The sequence below is a fragment of the Lepisma saccharinum genome, chromosome 8, assembly GCF_977018435.1.
Source record: "Lepisma saccharinum chromosome 8, izLepSacc3.1, whole genome shotgun sequence".
NCBI lineage: Eukaryota > Metazoa > Arthropoda > Insecta > Zygentoma > Lepismatidae > Lepisma > Lepisma saccharinum.
Window position 1 is genome coordinate 6772063 of NC_139236.1, and position 20604 is coordinate 6792666.

Genomic DNA, 20604 nt, shown 5'->3' on the forward strand with positions numbered 1-20604 from the left:
ATTAACTGCAATTCCACTACGTAACGAGCTATTTTCTCATCGCATTTCCGAGAAAATGCATGAGAAGCCCCAGCAAATCCACCACGTAATGAACCTTAAAGTTCGTGGGATCTTATGAATACCTAAACTGTTAACCAATTAATCAATGGGTGATGTAAACTACTCATCATTCATCCTCTTGATGAGACCACTCGTCATTGGCATGACGAGTTATCGCTTGGCAATGCGAAAGGTACAAAATCACACTAAAGAACTAAACTACAGAAAAGACAATGGTCACTCGTTGGGTTTTATGAACCGTTGAACCTGAATCATGGCTGGGTGTTAGGATAATTACCTGTCTATCTGAAGTCTTTAGCTGAATCAAATAAGCGAAGTCCTCTGTAAGTTTCTCCAATTCGTCGACCAAAGCGTCGTTCCACTTCTGACCTACTGCCTTGCTGACCACCTTCCCTCTCTCAACTCAATCCCAAAAGCCCGTCCCCTCTCAGCTTGTCTCACCTCTATATTACTAGGCCATCGAGCTCTTCCTCTATGCCGAATCGTGTTATTTAATTGCTCCCATGCAAACCGCTGACTCTATAACCAGAAGTATTACCTGTTTCCTGAATGCTCAGGAGGTTTGCATGGCACAACACAATGCATTGTAAACATGCCTCAGAGGTTGAGACAACTGAGAAAAACAAGTGAATGCCCTGGTCAACGTGAAGCGTTCAGAGAGACTTTAAGAAAAATAAATATACAATCTTAGGGATTGATATGTTCGCCCGCGTGGAGAAAAATTTTCCCTGTTGAAAATTTAAAAGTCAAATCGCAAAGCTTGACATGACCCAGGTTCGCCAATTCCATGTATTTTCTTAGAAAAACAAACAGACAAATAAAATATAAAAAAACATAGCCTTCGCTTGTTGTCCTAATCCCTAAAAAAAATTTCCATTCCCTAAAACCTTATAATGAATAATAACAAGTTCGTATGTTTATACGATGTAAAAACAATATTATATACCATTATATGATTAGTAATTATAAGAGTTCATGTCATTAAAATGATATAACTCGCAATGTACCACACTTGTGCGTACGTAAAATTTTATGTAGAATTGCTCATCCGCGAGCGCTTGGTCAACAAATTGTCAAATGGCCGTAGTGTTATCGTACAGAAAAAACATAGCTCCCACTGTTTCTAAAAGTTGGAGCCCAAAATGGACCCTTAAATAAGCTACAAAACCTTAAAAGGTTCACAAGTAAGTACAGACGTAAGTTCAATCGTAAATAAGCATGTAGAACACAGGTGTTCGCTGTAACCTTATCACAATATACACTGTTTCACATCGCACTGTTTTGCCTGTAAAAAGCCTGAGTACACCAACATGTACTATATTTTGCTAAATGTGTAGCCACTTCACTCATGACTACTTCAAATATATGAACTTTCACTGGCTATCTTGCATATTCCGATGTTTGATTAAAAATACTTGATGCACACAATTAAATTACACAAAAAACTGTTTGTGTTTTATATAGCCTTGTACCTACTCGTGTGTAACTGCACACAAAATCTTGCACGTATCCACCAACTGTCTACTCTGTTGATATATATCCGAAAATGTTCTGCGAACAAATGTATCGCTTTCGACGTTCCATGTGGGTGAACAAAAAATTACTGCTTGGGATAAACATATGCATAAAACATTGGCACTAAAGCATGCTTCCTGAAATGTTCGAAAGTGCTGTAGTTATGCTTGTCTATTTCTTGCATGTTCGTTTGGTTATCCATAATGAAAATTTTCTCTTAAAAAAAATAACGCACTAATTGCTATCGTTGGATAATTTGACACAACTGGCGCTTGTCGTCTCCTTGTAATATAATGTAAACTATAATGCATGTAAAACTGGCTAGCATGCATGGTATGAAACTGAAAATTTGTAGAAGGGCTATGGAAAAGTATTTTTTCCATAATGTGCGGTAAATATTCACATGAATACACATGATATAAGCTTGAATGTGTATGTGTGAGAAAACACTGTAGCACAATTTGAACAATAATTCTGTACTTATTGTTGTAACCGAAACTGCTGCTTGTAGAATATATGTTCTCTCTACTTCTTCATATTGCTTTTCGTCTTAACTTAATTTGGGTAATGTAAAAGGTGTGGTAATTTACCCGTAAAACTTGGGAGATGGGAAAAATTTGTCCCAACGGTAAAACAGTGTGGAGGGAAACTTTATCTGGTTCCTTCACTTGGTGTCGTTGATAGTCTGTGACACTGAACTGGAAAGTTCCTGGTTGAACATAGGCTTTCCGGGAAAAATGTAGTCTTCTTGTAGAAAAAAATATGTCTGCATGCTTCCTTGTAATCTGAATATGAGTATTTCTGCATGGTAAGTTCTGTGGAAGTCCTTCATACAAAAATGCCCAAGATTGATGTAGGCATTGCTTGTCCACGTTGTTCCGTATAGACAGGTTAGGTTAAACAAGGGAAAATTATAATAAAGAAAGGAAATTGCAAAGGATGGGTAGATATAATTCATGTTTATGCACACAAAACCAAACTCATTTCCATTGCCTTTTCTTAAAATTAAATTAAATTGCCTCATCAAAATAAAATAAAATTAAAATTAATTGATTAAATAATTGCCATAACTCTTTGAAAATAAATAAGGAAAATTTAAATAAAATATACAACCATAATTAAAATATTAATGTCCATGATTGATGTGTTGCCTTAACTTTTTAATTATTACTGTGCTGCGCTGATTAAACCTGTCTCGTAAGTTGATGTTGCTTATAGAAATAATACACCAGTGTTATAGTTAGCAATAAATTCCAAATAATAAATACTAATATAGACATGGGCAAAGGGTTTAAAACTAATTCCTGAAATGAAATGCCCTTACTAATAGATTGATTAAGTTGCTTTAAGGCAAGTTCAAGCGGAGTCCATTGGGGAATAGTGAAATCAGATAAATTCTTGGGAATATTAAGTAATAATTCAACTTCCTTCATTTTTACTTGTTCGAAAGCTAAAATTCTTGTATGTAAAATTTGTTGATCCACAATAATCTGAGAAAAATCCTGATAGTTAAAAAATTTAGATTGCCCCTCGTTAATTTGAATTGATCTGTGGGTGTTCAAATTATTATTCAAATTCTGAATGACAATGAATTGACCTGAGCCTGATATTAAAATACCATTACGTGTTCTGATAAACTGAAATAATTTATTGTCAAAAATAGATTTTACTTCAAAATTACAAAATGTAGAATTAATAAACAAAAGTAAGTGTTGCAAGCATGTTCTAAATTCTGTTTAAGTTAAAAAAATTATTATGATGTGAACCCTTAAAATTAATATATAAAATTTGTGTAGCGCAAAGCAAGCTATTAGTGTCCTAAAAGGTTGCTTTGGCAAGCCTCTATTGGCCTCCTAATAAATGATAGGCCGATTCAATTAGCCGTGGTTCAATATTATGCAATGTAAAACAAAAAATCAGTAAATGCTATTTCTGAGTTTCGTTGAAACTCCAGGTGGTAACAAATATCGCATCAGGGAATTAGAAAGGTAAAATTTAAATTTTAAACACCATAAGAATAATAAACTGTCTCAATTCCACATTTCCTTTAATCAAAAGAAATTTAACAACTCGGTGCGTCAATCCCTTAGGTTTGTCCAAACAAAATAGATCGAGAATAGTTATGCAATATATTAAAATAAAAATACAAATTACTAGTTATTACCTACTGTACTAAAATTAACATGAAGCTAATCAGTAAGAAGTAATGAATTTATTGCTGCTATATCAAATAAGGTGCAAATTGGGTAAGTGAGCTAAATTTCCTAATAATAAATATTAATAATAATAATAAATTCTCAAATTATAACATTTGTGGTAAACCATACTGTTTAAATTTGGAAAGGCTAACGGTGCCGTGGCGACTTTTGCTGCACATGCCTGTGCTAATCACCGAGGCTTAGCCTGGACATGTTGCTAACAATTTTGATTACTCTATGTGCATAAAGTGCTAAAATTGCCCTTTTGTAAAATTTCCCTGATTGTATCAAAATTTCGTTTATCTTTATCCTGATTCTAATGAAAAATAAGTATATAAGAAAATTTCGTCTTGTTGTTCCTTTATAAAATTATAGGTCGTGATTAGTCTGAAGTACATAAATGCGACGTTTTATGGCAAAATTTATCTATGTAACAAAAAATATCCCTAACATTGTTTACATGAACTTCTGTCGTGAAAATCAAATTCTAATGGCTATATGCTTAACTAAACTGGTATCCTGAAAGTTTTAAAAGAGCAAACGCCACTGGTTCGAGAAAATATTCAAAGTCTATGCTAAGTTTTTCTGAGCTACGAGCGTGCTCTGGAAGGCGTAAACGCGGAGAACGGAATTTGCTGACATCAGATATTTTAAGTTGTGCAAAGTTGCATTTTGGTCGCTGGACGCAACTGAAAATTTCTCAACCCCTATAGCGAGGAAACTCGCAGGCTCGCCGTCGTGACGGCGACTACGGGTAAGTTCGCGTTCCGTCCGAATAGCGGACAAAAAAAATCGTTGCTTCGAGCAACGAGCAAACGTGACAATCCAACAGGCGGGGGAGGAAAATGAAGGGCGATGATTCGCTGACGCGCTGAATGATGCGTGAATGTTTACAAAACTTTAAATTACTACGAACAAAGTTTAGTAAGAGCTGCGAGAATTCGAAATGAAGTCAAGGACTTTTGAAATGACGTCATAGATGGGATGGAAAGAGAGAAAACTTCGTGGCGCTTGCGACAGCGTGTTTATTAAACTCGACCACTTCCGTGAGGATACAATAACAAGACTTGGGAAGGTGCTAGCAAAATAAATGACTAATAAACCTTGCATAAAGTACAATCAAACCTAAAAATGTATTATAACTTAAAATTTTAAAACGCAATGAATAATAAAATTCTAGGCAAAGGTATACTCGTAAAAAATATGATCTGTGAAAGATACAACAGGTTCGGAAACGTGAGAATTTGGCTTACTTTCTGCTTTTAAAGTGACATTTGGAACTTTCTCGACTTTTGCTGTTGACTGATTCACAAATAAATTTTTAACTTTTACAATTGGCAGGACACAGGGTGAAATAGTCAATTCACTTTCCATTTTGCGACTGTTTTGAACAAAACTTGGACCCTTGTTTACGGCGAATTCCTGAACTCTATCATTAACAGATACAATATTCTTCGGCAAATCTAAAATGTCGTCTTTGGTGACTGAAATATTTCGGGATACATCCTGAACTCTTTTTAGTGTACTGGATTGAATGATATCGGACGGAGGAAGGGGTGGGGGAATTGGCGGGTGACTCGTTTTCAATGGTATCACTTCAATCATTGAAGCAACATCGTCGTAAATCTGGTCAATGGATGGTGAATCATTATTAAATTTGCTTAACGGTAATTCGTTGGTACACTCATGGTCATAAGTAATAGATTTCTTGCGTTGACATTGACAGTAATAACAAATTATGAAAATTATAAATATACTAATAATAAATGTTGTTAATAATAAAATTGTAATTATATTATAAGGATAGTCAAAGGACTGGTTCAACAGATAAATAAAATTAAAAGCTATTACGTATGGAAGAAATCCGTTTAAAATAGCTAAAATCGCAATGATTTTCATGTTGCTTAGGCAATCAAAACAAACAGTTCTTCAAAACTAACACGTACTTTAAGCCTGCCTAGTCTAAATTAGTAGGTATTTTAACTCAACTTTTAATTATTTCTGACTCTAGGCTCAAATTATCTGCGTAATTTATTTATTTGATATAATTGATTTATTCTCTAATTTTTTTTGCACTGTTTAACTTATCTTATTTTAAATTTTACTGCAAATTTATCTTATTTAATTTCAGGTGTTATCTTTATTTTTAAATCCTTAAAATCAATCGAACCGTACTGAGGTACAAGGTAATGCAAAAAATTGGGAGTGATTTACTCCTGACTACCTGAAATAAAATAATAATTATTATATATGCGATCTTTAAATGCATTAAAATACTAACATCACTAAAACTTGAAGAATCTTTAATTCTCTCAACTCATTCTAAAATATGCTTAGCATATTATTGTGGCAAAGTTAGAAACTAAAACCGTTGTGGTTTAATCATTATCATTCTGCGATGGCAGAATGGATTTCCAGGATTATCGGTAGCTATCCAATATCCGAAGGAAAATACTTGTTATTGGGGCGCAATAAAATCTTGACGTCGACGTCTACATATTCATATAATATAAATATTCTCATAACTGGCGCTTAAAATAAACTTTGCTAATATAATTATATACCTTCTTCTGAAGAGTAACTATAAAATTCTAGTGATGTATTTGCTGAGCTAGTATTATTACATACTGCAAAAAACTTTTGTGCCTAAGGCACATTATTAAATAATAAGTCTGCTTTTAATCTTTAATATTATTAGTGCCATTTTATTATAAATTATTATTATGTCACGCGAGTGGATTTAATACATTAGACCTGTTTCACTTTAATAAATACCGTAACTTGGAGCAAAATATTAATATTTATTTTTTAAAATTTAAAACAAACTACATTTGAAAGTTTTTAACTTTCGAAGCTGCAACGTGCTAAGGATAAATATTCAACTGTCAAACGAAACATTGTTTCGGACAGGAAAAAAAATATATAAATATATACTAACAAAAAAAATCTCGTTAATATGTGAGAAACGTCCACGCCGTGTGATGCTCTCCTAATCCTCTTCTAGTTATTCAAAGTAAGTTGGCTGTGCCTAACTTTGCTTAAAGCATATAAGTATATGTATATATGTGTACGGACTCATTCTCGTCACAACTGCTTACCTGTGTACGGACATCTCTCGTCACTGCAGCCTATTTATACATCTATTACTTCTCAACTAGAACTTTTAATTAATCGGGCGGTTTATATCCTAAATCACGGTACGAACATTGTACAGCGTGTCGAGGAATATAATTAGCGTTTCGTCTCTTTACATATTAACATGGATTAAAATTTTCAGGCAATGTATGCGTAAGTTAAGGTAACATAAAGCAAGTGACTATCTCGTATAAACTTGACTATCTCCTTAATCTAAGCTCCCTTCATGAGGTGCTAGGAGACTTCAGTCATTAAGAATATAAATGAGTGGTCCTCGGGGCCTTATTCGTTCCCAAAACTATATATGTATAAAATGTAATATCCTCGTTGCAAAAGTCTTAGCAGTCATAGTTCAAGCATTCTAAATCCTTTACAAGTTACGGTCAGTTTTAAACCAAAATTAAACTTTTAAGGAATCTCAATTTATAATAATAACAATAACAAATTATTGACTCAAACAAGCATACTCTGTGCTATGACTCGTTAAAATGCACCATAGTGCCGATTGACTCTGACTCAATGGCACTAATTTATTTTCCTCATTCATAAATAACTTTAAAATCCACTTGTAATCCACGTTATTAATTAATTAAAATGTTAAGGATAAAAAATCGTTTACTGTTTACTGTAGCTTACTGCATCCTCATAACCAACGTTGTAATAATTTTCGTATCCAAGGTCATGTAAAAAAAATTTCTAAAATCACTGTCAATGCAAGAAATCATCAAATCTATATGCCTTTTCCTTATTCCTTATTTAAAATTCTGGATGGTAAAAATTTTCCAGGTGGGAATTTGTCGTAACCATGGTACCGGGTTCGTGAGTGAACCACAGAGCTACCAGGAGCAGATTGATAGGGAATCGTCCACGGACGTCCCTGGGCCGGCCACATTTTTGATGAAATGGGCCTCCCTAAAATCCGACATCGAACCTTCCGCCACGCGGAATGCCGGACGCTCCTGATACCAAAGCGCCAGCCCGACCTTTGTAACCGCGACGGAGCTAGGGCGTAGGTTCCTCCGCATTCTTACATTTCGCTGATTACCGACCCAGACTCGAGGTCGATAAATTTCATCGCATTCATCCTCATGTTAGACTAAACATCTATCATGGCATATAAAAAATTCTTCTCCCCCCATTAATGTTAAAAAAAAACTTTAAGCCCTATGTATTTTCAAAATTAATTGTGGCAAGGACATACCAAAAAAACTAAACAAGTGAGCAACATTTTGGGGTGGGTGTGAATTTAAAATTAATAGTTGAAACCTCAACTTGATAACATTCTATTTTCTCATCGCACGTAACGAAATTTGGGGTGGGGTTGAATTCTAACTGCTTAACAATTAACTGCAATTCCACTACGTAACGAGCTATTTTCTCATCGCATTTCCGAGAAAATGCATGAGAAGCCCCAGCAAATCCACCACGTAATGAACCTTAAAGTTCGTGGGATCTTATGAATACCTAAACTGTTAACCAATTAATCAATGGGTGATGTAAACTACTCATCATTCATCCTCTTGATGAGACCACTCGTCATTGGCATGACGAGTTATCGCTTGGCAATGCGAAAGGTACAAAATCACACTAAAGAACTAAACTACAGAAAAGACAATGGTCACTCGTTGGGTTTTATGAACCGTTGAACCTGAATCATGGCTGGGTGTTAGGATAATTACCTGTCTATCTGAAGTCTTTAGCTGAATCAAATAAGCGAAGTCCTCTGTAAGTTTCTCCAATTCGTCGACCAAAGCGTCGTTCCACTTCTGACCTACTGCCTTGCTGACCACATTCCCTCTCTCAACTCAATCCCAAAAGCCCGTCCCCTCTCAGCTTGTCTCACCTCTATATTACTAGGCCATCGAGCTCTTCCTCTATGCCGAATCGTGTTATTTAATTGCTCCCATGCAAACCGCTGACTCTATAACCAGAAGTATTACCTGTTTCCTGAATGCTCAGGAGGTTTGCATGGCACAACACAATGCATTGTAAACATGCCTCAGAGGTTGAGACAACTGAGAAAAACAAGTGAATGCCCTGGTCAACGTGAAGCGTTCAGAGAGACTTTAAGAAAAATAAATATACAATCTTAGGGATTGATATGTTCGCCCGCGTGGAGAAAAATTTTCCCTGTTGAAAATTTAAAAGTCAAATCGCAAAGCTTGACATGACCCAGGTTCGCCAATTCCATGTATTTTCTTAGAAAAACAAACAGACAAAAAAAATATAAAAAAACATAGCCTTCGCTTGTTGTCCTAATCCCTAAAAAAAATTTCCATTCCCTAAAACCTTATAATGAATAATAACAAGTTCGTATGTTTATACGATGTAAAAACAATATTATATACCATTATATGATTAGTAATTATAAGAGTTCATGTCATTAAAATGATATAACTCGCAATGTACCACACTTGTGCGTACGTAAAATTTTATGTAGAATTGCTCATCCGTGAGCGCTTGGTCAACAAATTGTCAAATGGCCGTAGTGTTATCGTACAGAAAAAACATAGCTCCCACTGTTTCTAAAAGTTGGAGCCCAAAATGGACCCTTAAATAAGCTACAAAACCTTAAAAGGTTCACAAGTAAGTACAGACGTAAGTTCAATCGTAAATAAGCATGTAGAACACAGGTGTTCGCTGTAACCTTATCACAATATACACTGTTTCACATCGCACTGTTTTGCCTGTAAAAAGCCTGAGTACACCAACATGTACACTTCGCAACATGTTATTTGACCGCCTCGAAAGAATTCTAAGTCCCGAAATCGTAAACTTAGCAACATTGCACTTCAGCTCCAGGTGAGAGTAGCCAACTTTGAGTAGGTTCATCCACTAGACGAAAAACGCTGTGGTGATAGGTTTTCAATTTAACACTTTCCATGAACTTAGAAACTATAAACCGCTATTATAATACTCAATCAAACAGAAATAATAAATTGCAAAAAGAACCTTGAAGGATATTTACGATTCTGCTTGCTCGACTTGAAATCTGGGGGGTTTGAAACACCGAACAGAGTTTTTCTCCACCTGCAGGAAATTGCCATCAAGTTTGTGCAGAAAGAAGCAAATTTGTGAGGAGTTGATGCGACATTTTATTTACAATATCTTGCATAATATCGAACAGTTCTCAAAAACATATATTTTACACGACTTGTCGAGAAAATGTGCTTGAAACACAGGAAGGTGGTAGTCTTCATAAACGTCAACATGTTTTTAAGGGTATAACGTCATTAAGTTAACGTAGAGCAGTTGGTTTAGGCGCTGCTATCCTTATTTTTCATCAAGCGTGAAAGGTCGCGGGTTCAAATCCCACCCTCTCATATTTCTTTTTTTACATTTTTTTTTGTTTGCTGAACAGATACCGTTGATATTAGAATATTTGAAAAATGAATCCAATGCACACTTGAGGGAGGTCCCTTCTACGCATATTTCCCCTTAGAAGTTGGAGATTTCCAGGATTTAAAGTTAAAACTTTTATTTTTAGTTATTGTTCATATGTTGTGTTAACACACACACCATGATTAATTCACAAATCAAATATATGTATTCAGGATGCAAAATGTAATGTTATTTAAGTTATGTATTGTTTGTTCTTCACTGACACCTAAAATATTGATTATTTGATTTCGATATACTAAAAAAAGATACACAGTTATGTTAAGTAGTGATGTAGTGCAGTACTGTAACGAAGGAGAGCGTTTAATGAGTTCACATTGCTAAGATTGGTAATTTTATGTCCGTTCCTTCGTAACGACTGTTGTCAATCCCCTCACCATCATCTTACCAAGCGTCTAAAACTAATAGTAAATCGCTAATTAACATAAGTAAATGGTTATTGCGACGATGGCCGATTCGATAAGAAACTACTAATAAGTATTTATATAGTGAGTGACAAACAAAAAATTCAAAACCTCATAATGATCGTTAATTCCTCACTGCTTTGTATCTAAAATGTTTGTCTTCTTTGAACAGAAAGTACGAGTATCAGATATAACAAACTTTCCGCACTAACTTTGCAATATTCGAAACCACCATTACAGACTTAGCTCTATGTAACTTGATTCTGCGCATTCCACGTGGCATGTGACTTCCTCCTATCATCGAAATAACTTTCTCTTACTATTTCCTTTCCTCTCGTGAAATACAGAGACCAATATTAACTTCTTAGCACGGTGGATAAACTTTACACCCAACGATATAATAAATAAATAATCCGTTGCGCAACAGCCCATGAAGGGCCTAGGCATACCTACCGACTTCCGGTCTCCCTCCCACGCTTAGAGGTGACGAGGCTTCGTCACCTCTAAGCGTGGAGATCTTCAACCAGTATTGGAATAGTCGGGGGCAGGGAGTCGTAACGTAACGAAATGGAACGGTATTTTCAATTACGGTTTCCGTTACGTTACAACCAGAAACAGAATAACTTTTTTCGTGAACAGAAACGTTACCTCAGGTATATGAACATTACGTTACAGGTGTGCATAACGGTACCGAACCATAACTGATCTCTAAAGGAGTAGGTCTTTACGTGACACTTAAACGTTACATCCATTGCCGGCAACCAGTAACGTTACAGGGTAAGAAAGAGGTTCGTCACGTATTGACTAGTAACTTTAGTGTGTGTGGAAAGTGATAGTAACGTTACAATTAACCAGTAACTTAATTGAGGTCACGGCTGTAAAAACGTTACACTCCTTTTTTCAAAGCAACAACGTTATTTATAGCTGGTATCATACAGACGTTCCGATGTGCAATACCGTGTCCGATGCCGTGTTCCGGAGAGAATAACATAGGTCTCTCGTATAATTGTGCTCGTTACTTTTGTAACGTTACAGTTCTTTTCCTCCACAAAAGTCTGTTTCGAAAAAGTGATACACATATCCGTTACGAATAGCAAATACCGTTATCGAAGGCGTTTTCGAAGAAGCTTCATAATTATGATCGGCAGCATATTAACATTACAGTACTTTGACCCCTTGAAAGTCACTAAGTTATAATACGTATTTTCGTTTTGGATGTCAGTGAAAAAATTAAATTGTAAAACAAAACGTTTGAAAACATCAGTAAACAAGATTCGGCGTGATTAAAGTTCTGGTTATTCGAATTTACTTATTAACTATGTATTTATCACAAATATATTTATTTTCTGCATACTTAATCGCTTTATGTGAATTTGTTCTAATTTGATTATTTATGCTAGATGAATTTTAACATGTACGTTCACTTTATACGATAGCAAAGCAAACGTTTGTTGAGGGAAAACGTTTATATCTATCTATCTATCTCTCTCTCTCTGTTTACATGTATTACATAATTTTTTTTAAAAAATTACAGTTGTTTGGCGATGAGAATGATTCGTGCTTAGATTAAGTTGCTGAAGGACGAAACATGAAGGACCAACCATGGTCGAGCCAAAAAATCAACCGTGCCACGCGTTAGTCCACCTAAGCGAGAGGCAAGCTTTCTCCTATCGGAAGACGAAAAATAATTGCTTGCTGCGCGACCTTGAGAAGGCGAACAGAACTCATAGCAGCAGCACCACGCAAAATCGGAAAATCTGAATCCTGAAACTTTGTACACGTGACCTTCGATCACAAAGCATCCGAGTAGACAACGCCTTGGGGCGATATGAAAGGCACTTTTGACAAGTAGAAAATACGTAGAAACGAAATGTTAGATGTAATTGTTGTACGAAACAAACGAAACCGCGTTTGTGCAACTGGTCTGTAGCTAGACAGGGCCATTGGACTCTCAAGAAGGCAAGAATTGTATGGAAAGTGATTCTCAAAACTAAGCGAATAAAAGGACAGTATATTTATCATTTACAAGGGCCCTCATCCGCTTACAATTTTGAAAATTACTTTCAATAATTCTTGTCTTCTTGGACAGGAGGTGCATTAAACTTTTTGGTGTAGAAACAGACAGAACGCGCGCCTACCTACCACGTTTGAAAGAAGGGCATAGACAGACAAGAAAGTAATTTTCAAGAACGCAAGAACGGCAGTCGACATGGACATTGAGCAACGTGTGACTGAGAAATACAATCGGAACAAAGGACAAGATTATTCAAGAAACAGTAATTTTATAAAACTTCCTATCATTAACTCAAACTCAGTTCATCCTTTTATCCTCTTTTGTTTGTTATACTTTTGCATTATTCATGTTTTATATCGCTTTTCTGCCACTTGTAGATAATCGCGACGATGAAGATGAATGATGATCATATTAAATCTATGAAGGGATGCTTACAAAAAAAACAGCCATGCCCAGATGTCTACTCGAACTTGAAATGTTTGGTACCGAGTGTATGAGTGGATCACTAAACGACTTCGGCCTTCGAGGCTACGGTTTCAGTTGCAACATGCAGTATAATTACGTTTCTACTACTCTGAATTGACCATAGCATGTGGTATGTATCCTTCATTTTACTTAAAAAGCCCCCTTGATACATGAGATACTACAAATAATTTCAGGCATACCCTCGAATTCTGATTGCCTGGTACTTTTTTTTTTTAACTAAGTAATGAAGTGACGTTTATATTGATATTAGGCCTACGACTAGCTCGAACTAAAAACTCTTGTGAAATACTGTGCATATGTTATCCTTGTGAAGTGAGGAACTTAATATTTTGCTAACAAAATATGTATGAAAAATTATATTTGTAGCTAGTACTTGAAGAATTCAAATTATTATTATGATGGAATTTCAACTTACGTATACTCTGCATATAATGTGTTATCGGAGAGGAGTTTTTGTCTCGCAGTCAATATATTTTTAGTTGAGGAACTCGAGAGTAAGTTGGAAATATATAATGACCCACGTTGTGGTGTGCTGTTCGATTAATCAGAATTGGAGTGAGAGAAATCTGTAGTTAACTTCATTCAACACGTCAATTTGTAACTGTGAATGCAAGTTTTCTTTGATTTAGCAGGAAATCAGTCTGCTATTGTTGTAAGTAATAAATGGAAATATATATATTTTCTGCTCGAGTAGGAATCCGCAGCCGTTATCCAATCAATCAGTTTCTGTGTGTGAAACTTCTGTCTAGGAAAGCTACATACAATTTGCTTTTAATAACAGCAGCTTCAAAATAACCTATCCATTCTTGTCATGCCAAGTAATGTTTGATTTTGATTTGTTATATTTAACTTTGGTTTTATGCCACTTTTGGCTAATCGCGAAGACGAGGATGGGTGATGAAATGACAAAATTGATGAAAGGACATCACAAAGAAAATAATGCACAGGCTGTGATCCGAACTCGGAACCTGTGGCGTCGTATTGCACTGTGCTAACCACTCCGCCACGGAGCTCAAAGTAATGTTTGACCATACATTGTTCATGAAATAAAAACATAACATATACAGTGGCTCACATTAGTAATCAAATACGTAGCATCTTGCTGCATTTCTTCACAATTCTTGAAAATTAACAACATGTACATAAATATAAACGATGGTGAAATATTTATACTAATTTCTTAAAGTTATATGTAACTTTTTTTAAATTTTGGGTGCGTCAGCACTTAGGCTACTTTGCCCCCGCTACGTTATACGGGGTGCAGCCCCTTACAATAACAAATAACATAACTGTAATGTCGCATAACAAAAATATTAAAATATTCTGACAGGTTAAAAGCTGAGGCTGTAAAGAGGCACTCAGCGCATATCACAGAAAGCAGGAGAACACACAGAATTATACTGGCCATAGGGCCAGTCGCCAGAGTCTCGTTAGTCTGCAAAGAGCAGTCCAGGGTGTACTACGTGGAATGAAGTTGAGGATTGGATGTAATACGTGGAAGGTCACCCCTTACACCCCTGTTACGTTTTCAAATCTGAAAATAGTTATTTATGTTTGGGTGTGAAAAAAGAGATCACTTTAATATTCAGATAAATCGTGAAAGCCTTCTGTTTCTGTTAAGCTACGTTACCATTCTGACAAGTTCCAGACCCATGACGCGCAACATGTGCCGGCGCATGTTGCGCGTCATTCAGTGCACTGTTTCCAATTCAAAACTACTTCTGCAAAATACGCCCGCAACAACACCGGAGTGCAGGACTTGAGTGTAGCGTTGTTCCATTGTGCTTTAGAGTAGTCAGTGTTTCTTCTCTTGTATTGTAATAATTTGGTAGTGATTTAACTTGTGTAAAGATGAACAATACAACTATGGCGGGTTTTGTGGTTATGGCAGGCGCGTACCATGAACTTGTAAAAATAAGAGGCGAAAACGACCTAGATGGTGGATTAGAAGTTTTCTAGCGAAAAGAAATTCGGAAGGAGCATATAACTCGTTGATGAGAGACTTACGTCTTCAAAGTGGATACGAAAACTTTGTAAGAATGACTGTAAGTGATTTTGCATTGTTATTAAATCTTGTTGGACCACAGATTGTAGTCGCGTCGTCTGTTTCTACTCTAGTGCGTATGCCCCAGGAACTTGCTGCAGGCTGTTTCCATTGTCCGCGGCGCATGTTGTGCGTCTTAATTGTTGGGGCAATTTTGTCCCCGGCACTTGCGCCGCGGCATGTTGCAGACAGTTTCCATTTCAACAAATGCTTGGCACATGCAGCGTCGCATGCCGCGCGTCATGTTGCACGGCAAATTTGTGGTAATAGAAACGAGGCTTTACATAGTTTTTTTTTACTGGTCAACTACAGTGCGGGGAAGGAACAATTGATGCTACTTCCTGACTACATTTGTTACCAGTAGCTGCATTGCTCCCTGACTGAAGTACGAGAAAAATGGGTAACAAAAACAAAAATACAACATTTGACGAATGGCAGCTATTTATGTTTACCGTACCTAACCAAAGCGTACAGGGAAATTGAAAATGTTAAGTAGTACATGTAAGCGTACCGTGGGTGATGCAATAAAACGTAATGAAATGCAAAATGAGGTAGATTCCGTATCTCAGAAAATTCAACCAAGAGAAATAGGAGAACGAAATGAACGAGCTTCAGTATAAAAATCAAGACCCTTTCCTCATCCCCACCCCCTTTCCAAACCAAGAGCTCCGAAAGCAGCTGTGCAACTTGGAGCAGGCATTGGGACTGCTGTTCAGTAGCGTTTCGTCCGAAAGCGAAATTTCTGGAAAAATGCTACAGTTCGTCTGCGACGATTTGATGAGTTGCGTTTCGTTCTAGCCTGGCTGATGATGAGTCACACCTTGACTAACCACTGGCAGCGATGGAATTGGTGACTATACGACGCACGCTTTTAGAAGCGATATCGGGTGGGGCCACGCAGAGGGTGTGCGTGGCGATCAGCCAATGGCAGGAGTGCAACGTTGTACAGTTAGGAGACTGCGGCGCGGAAGTTAAAAGCCGTGTTCTCCATTTTTCTTGCGCGCAAGAAGTTTTCATAAGATGGGGAAAGACATTTTGAACCTGACTGTACAAATCCCATGAATTTCCGTCGCCTACAGCCGGAGTTATTGTTCCTTGAAGAAACAAGGGAAACACCTTTCATTTCCTTCAACCTGTTTTTTTCGTTGCCACCGTGTTGACGCAGCTGAGTTGTTGTGTCTAGGGAAAACTGTGGGTGTTAAATTCGCCTCGATATAAACAATGACCCTTCATTGTTCTGGGCGTTCTCGAACATTGAAAGCCTGGGTCAGTTTGAGTTCAGCATTTTCGTAACAAGGCCGGTGGAAAATTATTCGCTCATTGTTCACTCGTGCGTTACAAAGAACAGTTTGTGAAAAGATTAAATACAGCCCTTTCGTACGATAGTGTGTGTTCCGTGTGTTCTTTTTATTTTAAATAATGTCACTCTCAAAACTTAGCACCAGTAGTACAGGCACCAAGCGTGCAAAATCTAATCATTAATCTCCAGGAGAGTGATTCGGAAATGAGTGAAATCAGTGACACGGAGACCCATGGACGTCCGAGAGGGGAGCAAGGGGGGCCGTGGCCCCCCTGGAAAATGAAAGTTAACCATAATATGTGACAATTATTGCATGAATATGATATTCAAATTTAAGCAATGTTTTGAGGGAACAACACTATTATGGAGGAAAATGTGCCTTGTTTGCCCCCCCCCTGGAAAAAAGCACCTTCCTTGCCCCTCCCTGGAAAAAATCCTGCGGACGTCCACGCGGAGACCGAAGAAGACGACGAGAGCGGTGATGAATAAATACCTTCAAGCTTCTTTCAGGTATGGGTTTCTCGTATATGCTACAGTGATATGATATTATAATCCTGTGTAGAAATATTCACTATATTACGTATTTCACTGTACTCATATATACCGTGCATACATTATCAAAAATAATGGACACCGCGAATGTTCTGTCCTTCCCTTGCGTTAGCAGTTAGTTTGGCAACAGCGCAGTAGCGCTGGCTGGGTATTGGCCGAACTCATGTTCCTTCTAAAAGCGTGCGCCGTATAGTATACCTCGGTTTACAACTTTTAAAACTACATTGCATAGACAGCGGAGTGCAGACTCAAGACAAATTGTCGAGAGAGAGGTCCCGGGTTCGATACCTGGTGGACGCACAAGTGGTTCGGATCCCACTTTAAACTGTAGGTCCAATCCCTATTAGCCTTAATGTGCATAAAGTGGACTTAAAACAACAAATCAAATCAAAAAAAATCGTCGAGAGGAAGTGAACTTGGATCTAGAAATTTTAGTCATGTCAGATGGCAACACTTTCTTACTATCTGACAACTATGAAGGTGAGATTTGCAATTTCCAGAGGGAAAGAAATATTAAAACAACAAAAAGATATTTTCTTGGATGGAGCATTTAAGAGTGTTAGCAAGAGTTTGCTTCATTAAACACTAAACGATGGTAGCCCTCGGACGAAACGCTACTTGGTCAGGTAACCGTAAGTTGGCTGTTCCTGGAATTCGGCCGCGAAACGCTACGCCACGTGCTGTACACCTGGCGGTTCAGAAAGCGAAGATGAGCATGAGCGACGAATGCTGAAACTGATGAAGGGACACACACACAGAACACTCATGTGCAGGTCGGGATTCGAAACCGGGACCCCTGGCGTCGTAGTGCGCTGTGCTAACCACTCTGCCACGTAATATTTTTATTTACTCATTTTTAGCTACTTCCTTTTAAACTTACTTACTAACTAACTCTCTAGCTTTCTTAAACCCGAAGGTTCATGGCTGCAGCAACACAGGCCTTCCATCTGTCCCTATATTAAGCAAGATCTATATACTCTTTTCCATCTCTACCGATTTCCTTTAGGTCCATCTCAACGTTGTCCCTCCATCTTGGTCTTGGCCTTCCTATAGGTCTCTTACCATCAGGTTTCCCAACAAGAATCCTATAAACTCCTCTTTCCTCTCCCATTCGTGCCATATGGCCTGCCCACCTAAGTCTTCCTGATTTAATCATTCTAATAACATCTGGACATGAATACAAATTATGTAGTTCTAAATTATGTAACCTTCTCCACTCACCTGTCTCCTCATCCCTCCAAATATTTTCCTAAGAACCTTATTTTCAAATACTCTCAATTTATGTTCCTCTTTCAATGTAAGGGACCAAGTTTCACACCCATACAATACGAGTACTGCATACAAAATTACTGTTTTGTATATTTTAACTTTTAGTTTCTTAGTTATTAAACTAGAAGACAAAAGTTTATGAAGAGAGAAGTAACATGCATTTCCTGAATTAAGCCTACTTTTTATTTCCTCTTTAATATAATTTTCATTGGTTAATATTACTCCTAAGTATTTGAATTTGGAAACTGGTTCAAACGAGTTGTTATCAATAATTAGATTTTGATTATTACCTAACCCTTGGTTTCGGCCTGTAAGCATATATTTCGTTTTCTCTTTGTTAACTTCCAAACCTATGTCTTTAGCAGTTTTGAAAAGTATTTTATCATTATTCTTAATTGTATTTATATCATCCCCTAATAAGTCTACATCATCTGCATATGCTAACAACTGAGTCACACCATTTAATTTTAGTCCTTCGTTAGTTTCTGTTACCTTCCTAACAGCATATTCTAAGGCAAAATTAAAGAGCAATGGATATAATGCATCTCCTTGTTTCAACCCATCATGAATTGTAAATTTGTCAGACACATAAATACCCACACGAATTTTACTTTCTGTTTCACTGGTGCATACTTTTATCATATTAACAAGCTTCTTAGGTATTCCAAATTCGACTAATATATTATATAATTTATCTCTTTTGACCGAATCATATGCTTTTTTGAAATCAATGAATACCTGATGGACATTTTGCTTATATTCCCACTTTATTCAAGTGACTTCCTTTTACCTACGCTAAAAAAAAAGAAATAAAAAAAAATGAATATGTCTTTTTTTCAACATGTTCATTGAGAATGTAAATGATCTGTCCATTTTTTTATTTTGTCAGGAAATCTTTAAAGTTTGACATTATAGTTATTGGACCTTTGTCGCCATTGCACTGAAAGTTTACATCATTGCAAAGGTTGATATATCTATCTACCAGATAGAACACTGGAATTGAATAGATTAGGTAGTTGTTCTGTAATGGAGGTAACACAATTCCGTTATAACTTTGTCATTCGGTAAAATAATCGATTACTTTGATTTCACTATTATTCAAAATGTATCTATCTGTTAAAAGCAAAAGTAAGAACCGAAGTCCACCATGCCAGCAACGCTACTACTTCTAAGCAGCTCCCACAAGTGACTGAGGTTAGAATGAAAGTTTGTCTTGTTTTAAGTTCAGTTGTATGCACAGATAGGCTAATTGGGAGTGGGCCTACAGTTTAAAGTGGGAAATGAACCACTGTGCCTCCACCAGGAATCGAACCCGGTTAGAATGCAAGTGGTTTCTCATACTCAGATGGCAATTGTAGTTGATTGAGGGAAATTGTAGGCTGCAATTGTTTCATCTCTTATCGTCTGATGTCTACATACAAGCAATTTGGTATATTGAGTGTGTTTTTCGTTCATCTACGCAATATGGCAGCAGCCACGAGAATGCAAACTCAAGACAGGCGCACAAATTTGGAAGTAGTAAATACTGTATAGATGAATGAACAGGGCAAAATTTAAATTAACACACAAGTATTGCTTTCGAAAATCTTAGCATGCTGTGGAGCAAATTGTGGTTTTGCATTAAAGGGAAGACACGCGAATACCACTACTCACTCGTGGATGCAGTGATCGAAGTGGTAGTTTGTAGCTAGGGTGAAACGAGCCTTGGAAATCGGTCGGGAAGTTGTTTGTTATTGTTTCACATAATTTGTAGGTAGTCACACGTAGTCTGAGAAACAGAAAAGTCACACATACAAGAACCTTGCTTGCAGGCCACGGATAATAATCCTGGGGAAGTGGCGCTACCAGCTCCTATTTTCCAAAATTTGGCACGTTAGGTATTACACCAGATGTGTCATTTGGGTATGATACATTTTTATTATATTCCTGTGGAGATTCGAAGTGTTCCCGGCTTGCGAGCCAGCTTAAATCGGCGTTAGCGTCCAATGTTTCGAGCGCATACATTGCTCCCATCATAAGGTAGAGAGCATCCTGCTTAGAGCAATGTATGCACTCCATTAGTTTGAGAAAATCTAAAATAAAAGGAATTCCTATCCCTGTTCTCGTGTTGATATTTCCTGGCAAATAAGAGGCTGTCGATGTCTATTGCCGCGCTATACATTGAAGAAACAATGCTTTCTAACGACCGCCATGTCGGGCAGATTTCAGTTGTATATTGGCATTTATCT